The sequence below is a fragment of the Malurus melanocephalus genome, unplaced genomic scaffold, assembly GCF_030028575.1.
Source record: "Malurus melanocephalus ecotype Western Australia unplaced genomic scaffold, MMel_1.1 scaffold_256, whole genome shotgun sequence".
NCBI lineage: Eukaryota > Metazoa > Chordata > Aves > Passeriformes > Maluridae > Malurus > Malurus melanocephalus.
Window position 1 is genome coordinate 50,721 of NW_026623488.1, and position 11,569 is coordinate 62,289.

Here is an 11,569-nt window from a genome sequence, read left to right on the forward strand (position 1 = left end):
TAACAGGACTTGTTAAAATGAAACATGTACAGTGAACTACTGCAATGAATATTGTGAGGATCAGAGAAAAAAGGAGTGCATCTGYTTAAAGCTTTTTGCATTGGTGGAGGACCATTACTGTATTCAGCAGACACAGAGCAAGTCACAAACATTAGTGTAGTATGTTCTCATTAGCTCCAGCTATTTAGTAAATACGCTGTTCTTAGTGTGGGAAGAGTGCCTTTTGCAACATGAGCCAAGTAGAAGATAGCAATCTAACTTGAAGGCAGCCAATTCCACATATATTAGAGAGAAACAGAGGGAGTTTCTTCTTGGCAGTTACCAAACTTTGAACATGCAAGGTCAGACATGTTCAGTCTGTGTCACGCCGGAGCAGATTTACGACAAAATGCTGATGTTCCCCCAAGCATTTTCTTTAGTCTTCGAAATTACTTTGTCCAAGTTGTTTTTTGTTTCTTTCTCATCCTATACTGCGCTAGCTGCACAGTATATTGCTGGCTTAGTGTTGATGTTGGTTTCATCCCTAATACTTATGTGTATATGCTGAGTGGTTGCATTCCTAGCCAATGTAGGATTATGGGACAAAGTTCTCACAAGACTACAAGCAGCTGCTTCTGTGGACTGCAGAGGTGAAGCAGTGAAATGAGATTGCTCATCACACTTTAAGTGATCTCTGTTTAAACAAACATAGAAGAAGATCTGAGCATGAGTCAATTTTAAGCACCATAATATTTTGATAGGAGTGGAATGACTTTACTGGATGCAACCTGCCCAAATCATACACTACCAGTTTATGTCAAATACCTCACACTTATTGTGTGACATTTTAAATTAATAATCCCCTTGAGATAGTATACACAAAGTCCTATTTCAATTCATTGGAGATTTACTTGTCCTTATTGTTGTAGACCATAACATAAATAGAAGTACCCTACTGACTTTCAAAACAATAATCTACTTAAACCAGTTTCACTACTGCTTTTAGTAAGCAAARTATTTATTGTAATACTACTTTGTGTTCAATCATTTTAGCAATAAGACAGCTGAATGTAGGATCTTTAATTATTTCTATACTTGGTATGTACAAACTTCCYATCTATTCTAAGTTATTTGCTGATTCTAGTTTGCTTGCTACCTAATAAAATCTTTTTTTTTTTTCCGTGGCTTTTATGGACTCAGATTTAAAGGACCTAAAACATGACTATTTGTGAAGCTATGTACACTTACCTACTCAGCGAAGATACACAGATACAACCACTTACTTAAATGACCGATCACAGCTCTCATTTTTCTGCAAACTACACAGAAAAAAAGCCTAATTTTGTTCTAAAATATTTATGAAGCTAAGTTGATGCCCATTACATTATACATTCCACRCTGTATGTAGTTGTAATAAGGTATAAACAAACATTGCATATTTTAATACTAAATATTTACACTCRCAATAATTTCCATATTCTACTGCATTTCAAAATTTCATTATAATTCATTAACATAATTTTGAAATAATAGATCAAATTATTGAGCAGGATTGTGGCAGTATAATATGAGAGTGACCAACATACTTGCACTGCATTTATTGTGAGCGAGCTTCATTCAAGCCATGATTCCAAAGTATTTAAGGAAAGTCTACACCCATGGCTGTATCACCTAATGATATGAGTTTAGCCAAGTCATGTATACTTACACAATTGTATTTCAAACACCTTTGTTGAATTAGCAAGAGGCCACAGTAGTGGTTTTTTGAGGGTGTGCACTGCCAAAGCCTGACACTCTCAGCTGAACTGTGCCCAGCATTTATATGCCTGATGTAGCCATGGCAAGTTTTTCAGTAGCTTTTCCCAGGGCCAGACTGTTCCACAACCAGTCTTTTGGAAAAAACAGGTAATTTTTATCTTAATCCTCCAGGAACAATGCACCACTTCGTGACAGTTTGACAGAGGGCTTGGATGGCTTAAACCCTGTTTACCCTCCAATTCCTCTCCTGGTGACTAACCTGTTAAGTGCTATGCTCTTACCAGAGGTATGGAAAACTCAAGTGGGGCAGGCTGTGAATGCTGCTGCCAGGTTGTTGCTGGGGAAGAGGTCTAGCAGAGTCCCCAGGGTTAGCTATGGGACCCCTGGGTTCCGTGATTGGAGTGTCCTTTGCATGGCTGGGACTGCTGCACTGACCCCACCTGACTTCCTGCTGGAGTGCATCTTTTCCCTGCGGCAGGAAAGGCAGGGGATGTTAGAGACCATCACACTGACTGGCTTGGCCTCCATCCCGAATTGCACAATCTCTCACACACAACAGGGAAGTTGTGTCACTGTAAACTTCTAATATTTATCTGTGACTAGAAGTGCTTTAGTATCCAGGACTATCCAGTCTCCTCATTGTCAGCTCAGCCTTAAACCRTGACATGCTTTCACTGAGCAGCATRAAGAGAGTTGTTGCTAAGGCAGGGGCTGGTGATAGAAATTTTAAAAATTTATACTGAAATTCTCGGAGAAAGCTCCCTTGTGCAGTGACCACATACAGCAAGAGAAGTTGCATGCAAAGGTGAATCAGGGGAGGCTGAGCTGGCTGTCCTGGGAGGAATTCTCAAYGTCAATAAAATTACTATCCATGCTATTAACATCTGAGTCTTTTAGAAAAGTTGATGGCAGTCAGAAAAGCTGCAAATGCCTGGAGAGAAAAAGACATTGGAAAAAACACACAGAATGGATCATCATCACCTCAAAACACTACCTTCTATTTGAGGTCTGTGCTGAACATACATGAGATAGCAGTGGTCATCTCAGCAGTTATACTGAGTTGAGAGGCAGATTGCTGTGATTTGGAGGCTGGAAATCASAAACTGCATTATGGCATTGTTAATCAGTGGGGAGAATGCAAACAGCCAGCAAGGTATGGGCACACCACAACATTCAGAAAGGCACTCCCTTCAGYTCAGGATGATGAATACTGCAAAGCATGCTAGGCTTTCCTTGAGCAGCTTTTCTGATGTTAGCCACATATMATTTTCTTACTGCCCCTCTATCCCAGGCTCTCTAAAAAGAAGTTCTGTCTTTCCAAAGTGGAATTTATTTCTGACTAAAACATGCAGTTTTGTTCCTAGTAGTCCACCCAAGACTRTTGGGCCAAGAAAATGTGTGTGGCAATACATTYACACCTAGTAAGACTCTCCWTGATCACTGAAAGTCCCCATTAACAGTGTATTTCTGCAGTCTTCCAGAGAGAAATCCATTATAAGATTCCAWGTGAGTATCAAGACTGCTTCCTAATAGCAGAAGGTCATAACAGCAAAATGAAGGAGTTGTTTCTATACAAAGGCATATATGGATATGTTGAATCTGTAGGGAAAAACAATGACTGATCCAGACAGCAGAAAAGCCCACTATTCTGGGAAATATCTAAAGGGATGGWACTTTGCTCTCTTGAGCTAAAATTCAACCATCTCTGACACATTATGTTTTGATTTATGATTAGTAGTTTTAAGGAGGAAATGGAAAGAGCAAGTTTTTCTGCACAGCTTCACTRTGCCAGTCTTGACTGAAATCAGTGATGCCTAAATCAGGATGTGCATTTGTATTCCCTTCCTCAGAAGGGAGTTGTGTGGTTTTTGTGGTAGCCCAAGAAGAGAAAAGTTTCAGGAAAGATCCAAGGGAGGCAGATGGCTCAATCTCCACTAAGGCAGAGCACATCATTAAAGTGTGGCCAAGGCACCCACATAGTTCACGCTGAGGTCAAAGGCAAAAAGAGAAGGAGGCCACAAGTTTTGGAATACTGGGATAAATGAATAACTGAGGCAAAGAGCAAACAAAAAAGGAGTTGGGTGAATGACTTATGAACATCCATCTGAAACAGGGCATACAAGGACATCAGTTAACAAAAYACCTGAGCACAGAAAGTGGGGGAAACAAAAAGAAGGAACGACCAAAAAGAAAAGTCTGGGGTAACTATGAAGGGTCCAGTCAGGCACAAATAGCAGAACCATAGACAGCCAGAGGGTTTTCAGTTACCTATCCAACTAATTAATGAACAAACCCTTTGAGCAAATTTGTACTGGCAGCTTGAGTTCATACTGGCTTAGTGCTTTGAATTACTAGACCACAATGTTTTTGATTTGGTACTAGATGGCCTAACATTTCTATTAGTTTTATAGCCCACAGCACAGGGAATTTGTTCACCATGTTCTTCTGGCAATCACAAAGTGATTTAGAAAAGGACATTTATACAACAATACTTCGCAAATATTCTTTTCAAGCTGAATTAAGTTGTTAGTCTTTCCAGTAATCTGTTCACTAATAATTCTCCTTCCTCAAATGCATTGTTTTAGATTACCTAYATCAGCAGACTATTCTTAGGCTTTTGAGAATTAATTTTTCAGAAGCCTTTGAGAAAGTAATTACAAAAAYAAAATGTATGCTTGAACTAAAATTTAAAAAAAGGTAAAATGTACACAAGATTAAGCCACCCACTTAACCATAAGCATTATCTAACTTTATAACTCTCTAGAAATTACTTGTTATAGATCAGCTATTCAACAATCTCTCAGGTGGCCTCATTTGTAACAGAGCTCAGCAGCAGCATTTCCTATTTATTTCAATAGGAGTTATGTAATTCAACAGCTTGGATGATTGGACAAGCAGTATTTTAAAATGGTCACTGCTAACTGCTTCATTAGGTACTGTTATTAAGAAAGATGATAAGAAATCCATCAAAGATCTTTCATTATACCTTTAGATACTTTAACACATTGGTATTTCTGGGTCGYGAATGTTTCTCTCCCAGATATCATGCAGCTATTCTCCATTCTTTGTTTCAGTAGTGTTGTTTCTACTTAGCATTTTAGTCTTGCTGTATTTATTAGGAGAGTGGATAAATAAAGAACCAAATGTAACATATTACACATGATTTTATGTTTAGGTTATGGTCTCCTATTTTTACCCAGCTAACAGTGCTTATATTCTCTTTCCAYTACGTACCTTGCATTGGTCCAATCACCTCTGCAGATTCCTCATGTTCCTTAGTGCACTCCTGTTTTTCTTAGAGAAAAGTAGGAACACATTWTCTCAGTCTTCAGCTGAAGTAAAATCATCCAAACCAGTGGTTCTTATATGCCTATTGCTCACTGTGACTGTAGCCACTGCTGGTAGAAATAGCAGAAGTCACAATAGAACAGCTTTCAATACTGGCCAGGACAATGAGTTTGGCTGCTTAGGCATCATTTAGCCTGCACTTTGCTATGGCACATTTGTATTAGAATCTGGGAATCTTTGTCTTCAGTCCAGCATGCTTTCCAAAAGCATCTTTCCGTTTCCAAGCACCTCAGAAATCTGCATCCTGATCACAGAATTTTTTTATTTAGGATTCGTGGCTGTCACCTGTGAGGAAGAAAAACAGTCTTTTGAATGACTTTGAATATATGTGCTTTAGTAATTTGTGAATTCAYTTGAATGTTCTAAAAAAATGCTTTTAATCTACAGGATGTGTTAAAAGTATCTTGCTTTGATATACATATACTTGTGGGAGTTTTTTAACCTAAACAATCTGGAGGCTGTAGTCCTCATTATTTTGTACATTTCTTTTTGAAATCTACTGTGGGTTTAACTTCTGAGCAGTAAAGAAAAATGTTTTTAATCAATGCAGTTCTTTTACAATACTCCTTCATTTCTTTCAAACTATGAAGCAAAGATACTGTATATTTTATTTTACTGACAGACCTAAGTGTGAAAAAAGGCAGCATATCTATTTTTGCAACAAATCTGTTAACTGTTATACTATAATCACACTCCTCATTCTTTTAGAACTAACTTTGCAAGGAACAACTTAGTGATACCCTTATTCCTACATGACAGCTAGAGAGAATAAATTCCCTGTACTGTGCTTCATAGTAAGCTCATGCCAAAGTTTTTACCATCATGCTATGGAACTGTAATAACAACTCACCTTCCTTTTCATTTAGTTGGTTTTTACTSAGCTTTGTTATTCCACATATGCTCTTCTGCTGGAAGCTTTTATAGCTAAAAGCCTTTGAAGAGCAGGCRGCTCTGAAGTTCTTGAAAGTTATCTGAAAGTAGTGTGGTTCTTTTTACCTTGGCTTTTACAGCTGCTCACATTCTTCTATTTCCAGGTAATGAGTGCAATGAATTTGCCAGGTTTAATGAAAAGGKGATACACATTATCCAGACATTGCAACACAGTATTAGTTTCTGCCCCATTCAACCTTTTCCTTCCTCTGATGTGTTTTAAATTAGAAAATGCAGTTTATGCATCAGTATRTTTTCTWGCAGTTTTGAAACTATTTGACACTAACCATGTCAGAATTCCATTTACTTTGGAACCAGTGCTAACGTTAGTTCTTTGAGACAAGACAGAGATATTATTAGGGATTCTTTTATGTTCCTGTACCCTTTGAGACATGTTGGACACGCTACTGAAACATGACATTTTTCTGCTGAGYTCATTTCTCTTGTGACTCACAGTAGGACGCATGGAAGCTCCTTTTTTACATCTTACACTAAATTTATTGAAAAGTCAATTGTTAGTTCTCATGCATGAGAATTCCACTGGTTTGCTAACTTGTTTTTTTTTTTTTTTTTTCAAATTGCTCATTATTTTCTATCACTTCTCCCAAAATACGTTGGGCTTAGTTCTCTGGGGCATGAGTAATGATGATGAAAGAGCACACTGGCATAAAGGCTGCAAACACAATGAAATTACATGAAGTAACAGAATAGCTAAAGTTTAAGAGATCAATTACATATGTACAGCTCTCTGTAACATTTAATTCCCAAATCATAAAACTTTCCTCAGCTTTCTAATAAAATAATCTATTCTCCCAAATAATTATAGGTACTAATTTGAGTTGCTGTGCAGAATTGAAGAGAATTCAGAGCAAACAATGCTTTCTTTGAGATAGTTTAGTTAAAGTACAACAAAGCAGGAACCACACCAGTTCTGGTTACCATAAAGACAGATTACAGTTACAGGCCAATAGGCAGGCACATTAACCAACCCATGGGAACACAGCACAAGCTGCAGCACTCAAACATAACCCAAGGCACATGCTTCAGCTCTGAGTTGCTTCATCAAACCAGCATGACTGCTTTTAGCCACAAAGCCAAACATCTCCTTAGCCAGGCACAGCACACAGCATTCCCGAGCTGCCCACTACAACAGACACACTCCCAATGGAGCGTACATGCGGAACACAGCACTCCCACGCCTCCCTCCAGCTCCTGTTTAATGCCTCAATCTGCCCTGCTAATTTATCATCACTTATCTGTGTTTCACAAACAGGACTGTGGTGCCTGTCATCCCACCCTTGACCTATGCTACTCCCATGCTGTACATGGTGGGGACATCCCACGATCCGTAAGGTTGGTGCTCCCTCCAGGGCTGTTAATTATGCCACGGGCACGGTGGCTTAACAGGTTCTGTAACAGACTAGCAGGAACATGCAAATACAATAGGTGAAACTTCTTTTTCAATTCTGTCTAAATTAATTACCATATTAATGAKGTGAATGCCATGCTTTGCATGTCTACTCCTACAGGTCTTGGCATATTTATAAAAAGTAATAGTTAATCTTTCAAAAAGACATAAAGTTAAAATGTTTTTCTCAATTCAGCACTTGTTTTGGTTACTCTCTGGAGTTAAATTGAAAATATAACAGCATTCAAAGCCTTACAACAGATATCTGTAGCATAGCATGCAAACTCAATGTATAGTCATTCAGTTCTTTGAATGAGTTCTTGAACTTAATGGATAGTCATTCAGTTCTTTGAATGAGTTCTTGAACTCAATGTATAGTCATTCAGTTCTTTGAATTTCCACAGCAATTTCTTCACTTATCCTTCTGTAATGTTTCTATGAGATGTGGAGAAAAATTTTCCAAAGAAGTAAAATCTGCTTTTTTAATTTGGCCAGGAGCCTCATTGCTCTCTTGAGAAACATGCATACATAGAAAAAACACTAGCTTCTAATGTTGGTCCTAAAACTCTTCCCTTAAAATTGCTGCTGCTTCACGTTTCCCTGCTTTGTGGGCCCTACACCACCTCYGTCACCTCTCAGGCTCCTGGATGAYAGTGGGTCTCAAAATGATGTGAGGAAAGGCTGATGTTTCCAGGCCTGCAGCTGGTGGCCAACAGACTTGCTGGGAACAGGAACAATACTAGGAACACAGGAGGATACCAGTGAGGGACACTACTGGAATGGTAGGGGCTGAGGATTCAGTTGTCCCATGAATATGCCATGGGGAGTGGGGGGACACACAACACAGTGAAACAACACATGACACAAAAAGCAGGTAGGAACTAAAAGGGTAAAAGAGGTGAACAAAATCTCTCCACAATGAAGACTGGTAGATTCAGTGGACCACATTCCAGGAACTCCCTCAGCCARCCTTGCTACTATCATCTTCACAGCTTGTTTCTCCCACTGCCCACCAGAGAAGGAACAGCAGCTAGCCTAAGCTAGGGAATACATGGAAGCTGTATGGGGTTRGGGTACCAGCCTGTGATACACCAGAGAAGCAAGAAAACGACAGAATCCAGTGATGGTGCAGAAGGCCACAGATCTTACCTGTGAGTCACTGGGAAGTTGCCTTGATCGCCATTGCAGTCACRGCTTCAAAGGATGAAACCACTAGTTTAGAAAAAGGTACATTTGAAATCCCAGGAGAAAACTGATATCACACATTAAACAAAGGAATCTTCTAAAATATGGACAAAGCATCTGCTTATGCTTCACTGTAGAATACCTCCATCTCACCACTAATCTAGGTAATGTGAATACATAATGTAAGTGGTGGTTTTCTCATCCTAATGTGTGTTTAACACAAAATCCACTGACCAGTTCTGGTCGTGGTTACTCCTGCTCTATCCACAAGTAACACTATGTGACTGGAGTGTCCCTTCCATGCAACTTTTTCAATAAAATATTCCCCAGTTATGGATTTAACATTCAATCAATGGAGTAGAATAGGTTCTAGCTGATTTCCACTGAATTGGTTATCACACATCAATAAATCTCATCTTCTTTAGAAATGATTTATACTATTTCCCTTCATTTTTTTCCACATCCAAAATCTTCCACTTCATCCACTYTTCCAAATCATCCACTCTTCCACTAGCACAAAAGTTGTCTCCATGCTCTGCTCACAGATGGATTCCGTATTTTTCACTGAATATTTACAAAAGGTTGGATTTCCTCACAGAATTGGTAATCAGTCCTGTATGTGAAGTAAATGAAATCAAAAGTAGAAAAGGTAGATGTATTCTGGCAAGTGTTTCTTAGTCAATTTCCTATCACAGATTTGGTTTCTGTAGGTCAGAAATGCATATAAGTCTCCCTGTGTCCTCAGAAAGTTATTCATATGTCGTGTCTGCTTRAACACCCATTTCTTCAGATCCTTCTGTCATTCATTATTTTTTTTTTCATCAATAAGCTGGTGTACAAATATGAATTACTAGCAAACCTTAAAATGTGAAACAAAACTATAAAAAGTTGCAGAATATAGTTACAATGCTTAGTCAAGAAAAATTGCAATGTCTGTTAAGAATATGAACTGAATATGAACTCTGGSATTTCATTCTTACTAAAAAATCAAGTGGATTTATATTTTAAAAATACCATTATCAAAGACCGACTTTGAAGTGTAGAGGAAGAATTGATATAACTAATAATRTCGTCAGGAGCAGATCATGCAAAGTACTGACACTTGAACAAGAACTTCCTAAGGTGCTGTTTCCTTTTCAAAGGCTCATGAAGATAAAAATTCCTTTCAAAAAATATTTGATTTAAAAGAAAAAATTAAACAATTAGCTTTTCCAAACCACTCCCCAAATGATGCAAGCTTAACATTCATTAATCAGGACTGATCTTATCTATTTTCTATCCTCATGTGTTAAAATTAAACTGCAGCCTCTAACACTTCCTGTTTGTGCTCCTACATCCTTAGTGGAGGTTTTTTTTTTATTTTTTCTTTTGAATCTTTAGTTTAAGGTTTTGTTTTTTTGGGTTTTTTTTTGGGGGGGGGGGGAGAACTATTTTCTTTGAAACCGTTATTGCCAACATCATGGAAATCAGTTAGCATACTTAAGCAGAAACTACAACCTACACAACCCAACAAAATAAAACACAAATCAAAACCAGTTTTGGCATGCTTCTTACTAAACCAAACCATAACAGCTCCACAATCCTTAATGCAGTCCACAAGCAGGCATTCCCTTTTGGCCAATAAAATTTTACACCTTTTTTGCCAGTGGTAACATTGCTTTTTAATATACCATACATTTCCCTGGCACTTTGGCTAAAAGTAAAAGCTGCTGCAGCTTAACTATGTTTTGACTCCTGATATAACGCAAGCATGGACACACATATATTCCATTACCTTCCRTTCTTCTCATCACAATGGGAATAATGCAGAGGCGAGAAGCGAGGCTCTCTCCTTCCATCCTGTATTTCGCTGCTGTTTCCATTTGCTCTAAGACCAACTGCTCCACCTATTTTAGTACGAGTTTGCTAAACAGTGCTCTTGGATGTCTTCATTCTCTYACGTCAGCTGGTTTCCTTATGACTGTTTCACAAGGGAGTCTGTATATTGTTATCCAAACTGCTTATTTAAAGTAAGTCCAGCATTTCCTCTTGATTGTGACAGAYGAACTGCTAGTTTACAATTGTTGGTGGGGAAAATATGTTCCCCTGGGACTTCAAGGACGCTATATTACTGAAGTTCCAGGGATATGAAATAACACAGAGCATTATATAATAAAAGGATCAAATTAACAGGACATACACACAATTATAATTAATAATTAAATAATTAAAATAAATAAAATAAATAAATAATTAAAATGCATAGTGAAACCATCTTTTCCCCCAGTTTATAAGACCTCTAACAGAAGACTCAGTCTAAGCAGGTACTAAATGCCATACTGAAATCTTACATCCTTACAGGTAATATGGACCTAAAGCTCTTTGTTACCATAATCCACTAAACAACACTTTTTCAAAAATCAAAGATCCAGATTATTCACTGAAGCAAAGAAAGGAATTCTCTATAACAAGCAGTAGGATCCTGCTCTAAATTTAAAAATTATTTTTTATAGATTGAACAAGTAAAAATAAAAAAAAAAACATTTAAACTCAGACATTCTTTAAATCTTAGATGGATATTCAAAAAAAGCTCTTCATTATTCCGAGAAATTTTCTTCTACTGAAAGCTTTCAGGGACCTAAATATAAATGAACACATAAAATTTCTCAAAACCAGGGTCACTTAGTAGAAACTACTTCTGCCAGCACTAGTTTATGTAGTCTATTACATTTTCTTTTGCCATCAAATTTTATTAAGTCCTAATTTTGTTGGTTTCTGGGTATCATCAATTTTAATTACTATTGCTTTTTTTTCTGCTGAGTTTGAATATTTTTAATCTACCTCTTTTATCTCCTTTTACCAGATAAAGAAATCAACTTTTTTTTTGGTTCATAGTGTATCTACCATACAGCTGCAAACATGTACATAAATTAGAGCAAATTAAAATGTATTTTAAGATAGATGAAAATGTGTAGCAAAGAT

General features: G+C 37.6%; 1 protein-coding gene across 2 annotated transcripts in view; it reads right to left on the bottom strand.

The window, feature by feature from the left end:
• The window catches only part of TOP2B (DNA topoisomerase II beta), a 61,341-nt gene extending 50,575 nt beyond the window's left edge, over positions 1-10,766 (bottom strand). Inside the window, exons 1-3 of one of the 2 annotated variants that reach the window (XM_057375703.1) lie at positions 10,383-10,766; positions 8,573-8,635; positions 4,972-5,370 (exon numbers count right to left, since the gene is read on the bottom strand). The gene's annotated coding sequence lies outside the window, so the exon portion shown is untranslated. Of the gene's footprint in view, positions 1-4,971; positions 5,447-8,572; positions 8,636-10,382 lie in introns of those variants that run through there. The other variant, XM_057375704.1, reaches the window with a different exon arrangement.
• Between the last annotated feature and the right edge of the window lie 803 nt (positions 10,767-11,569).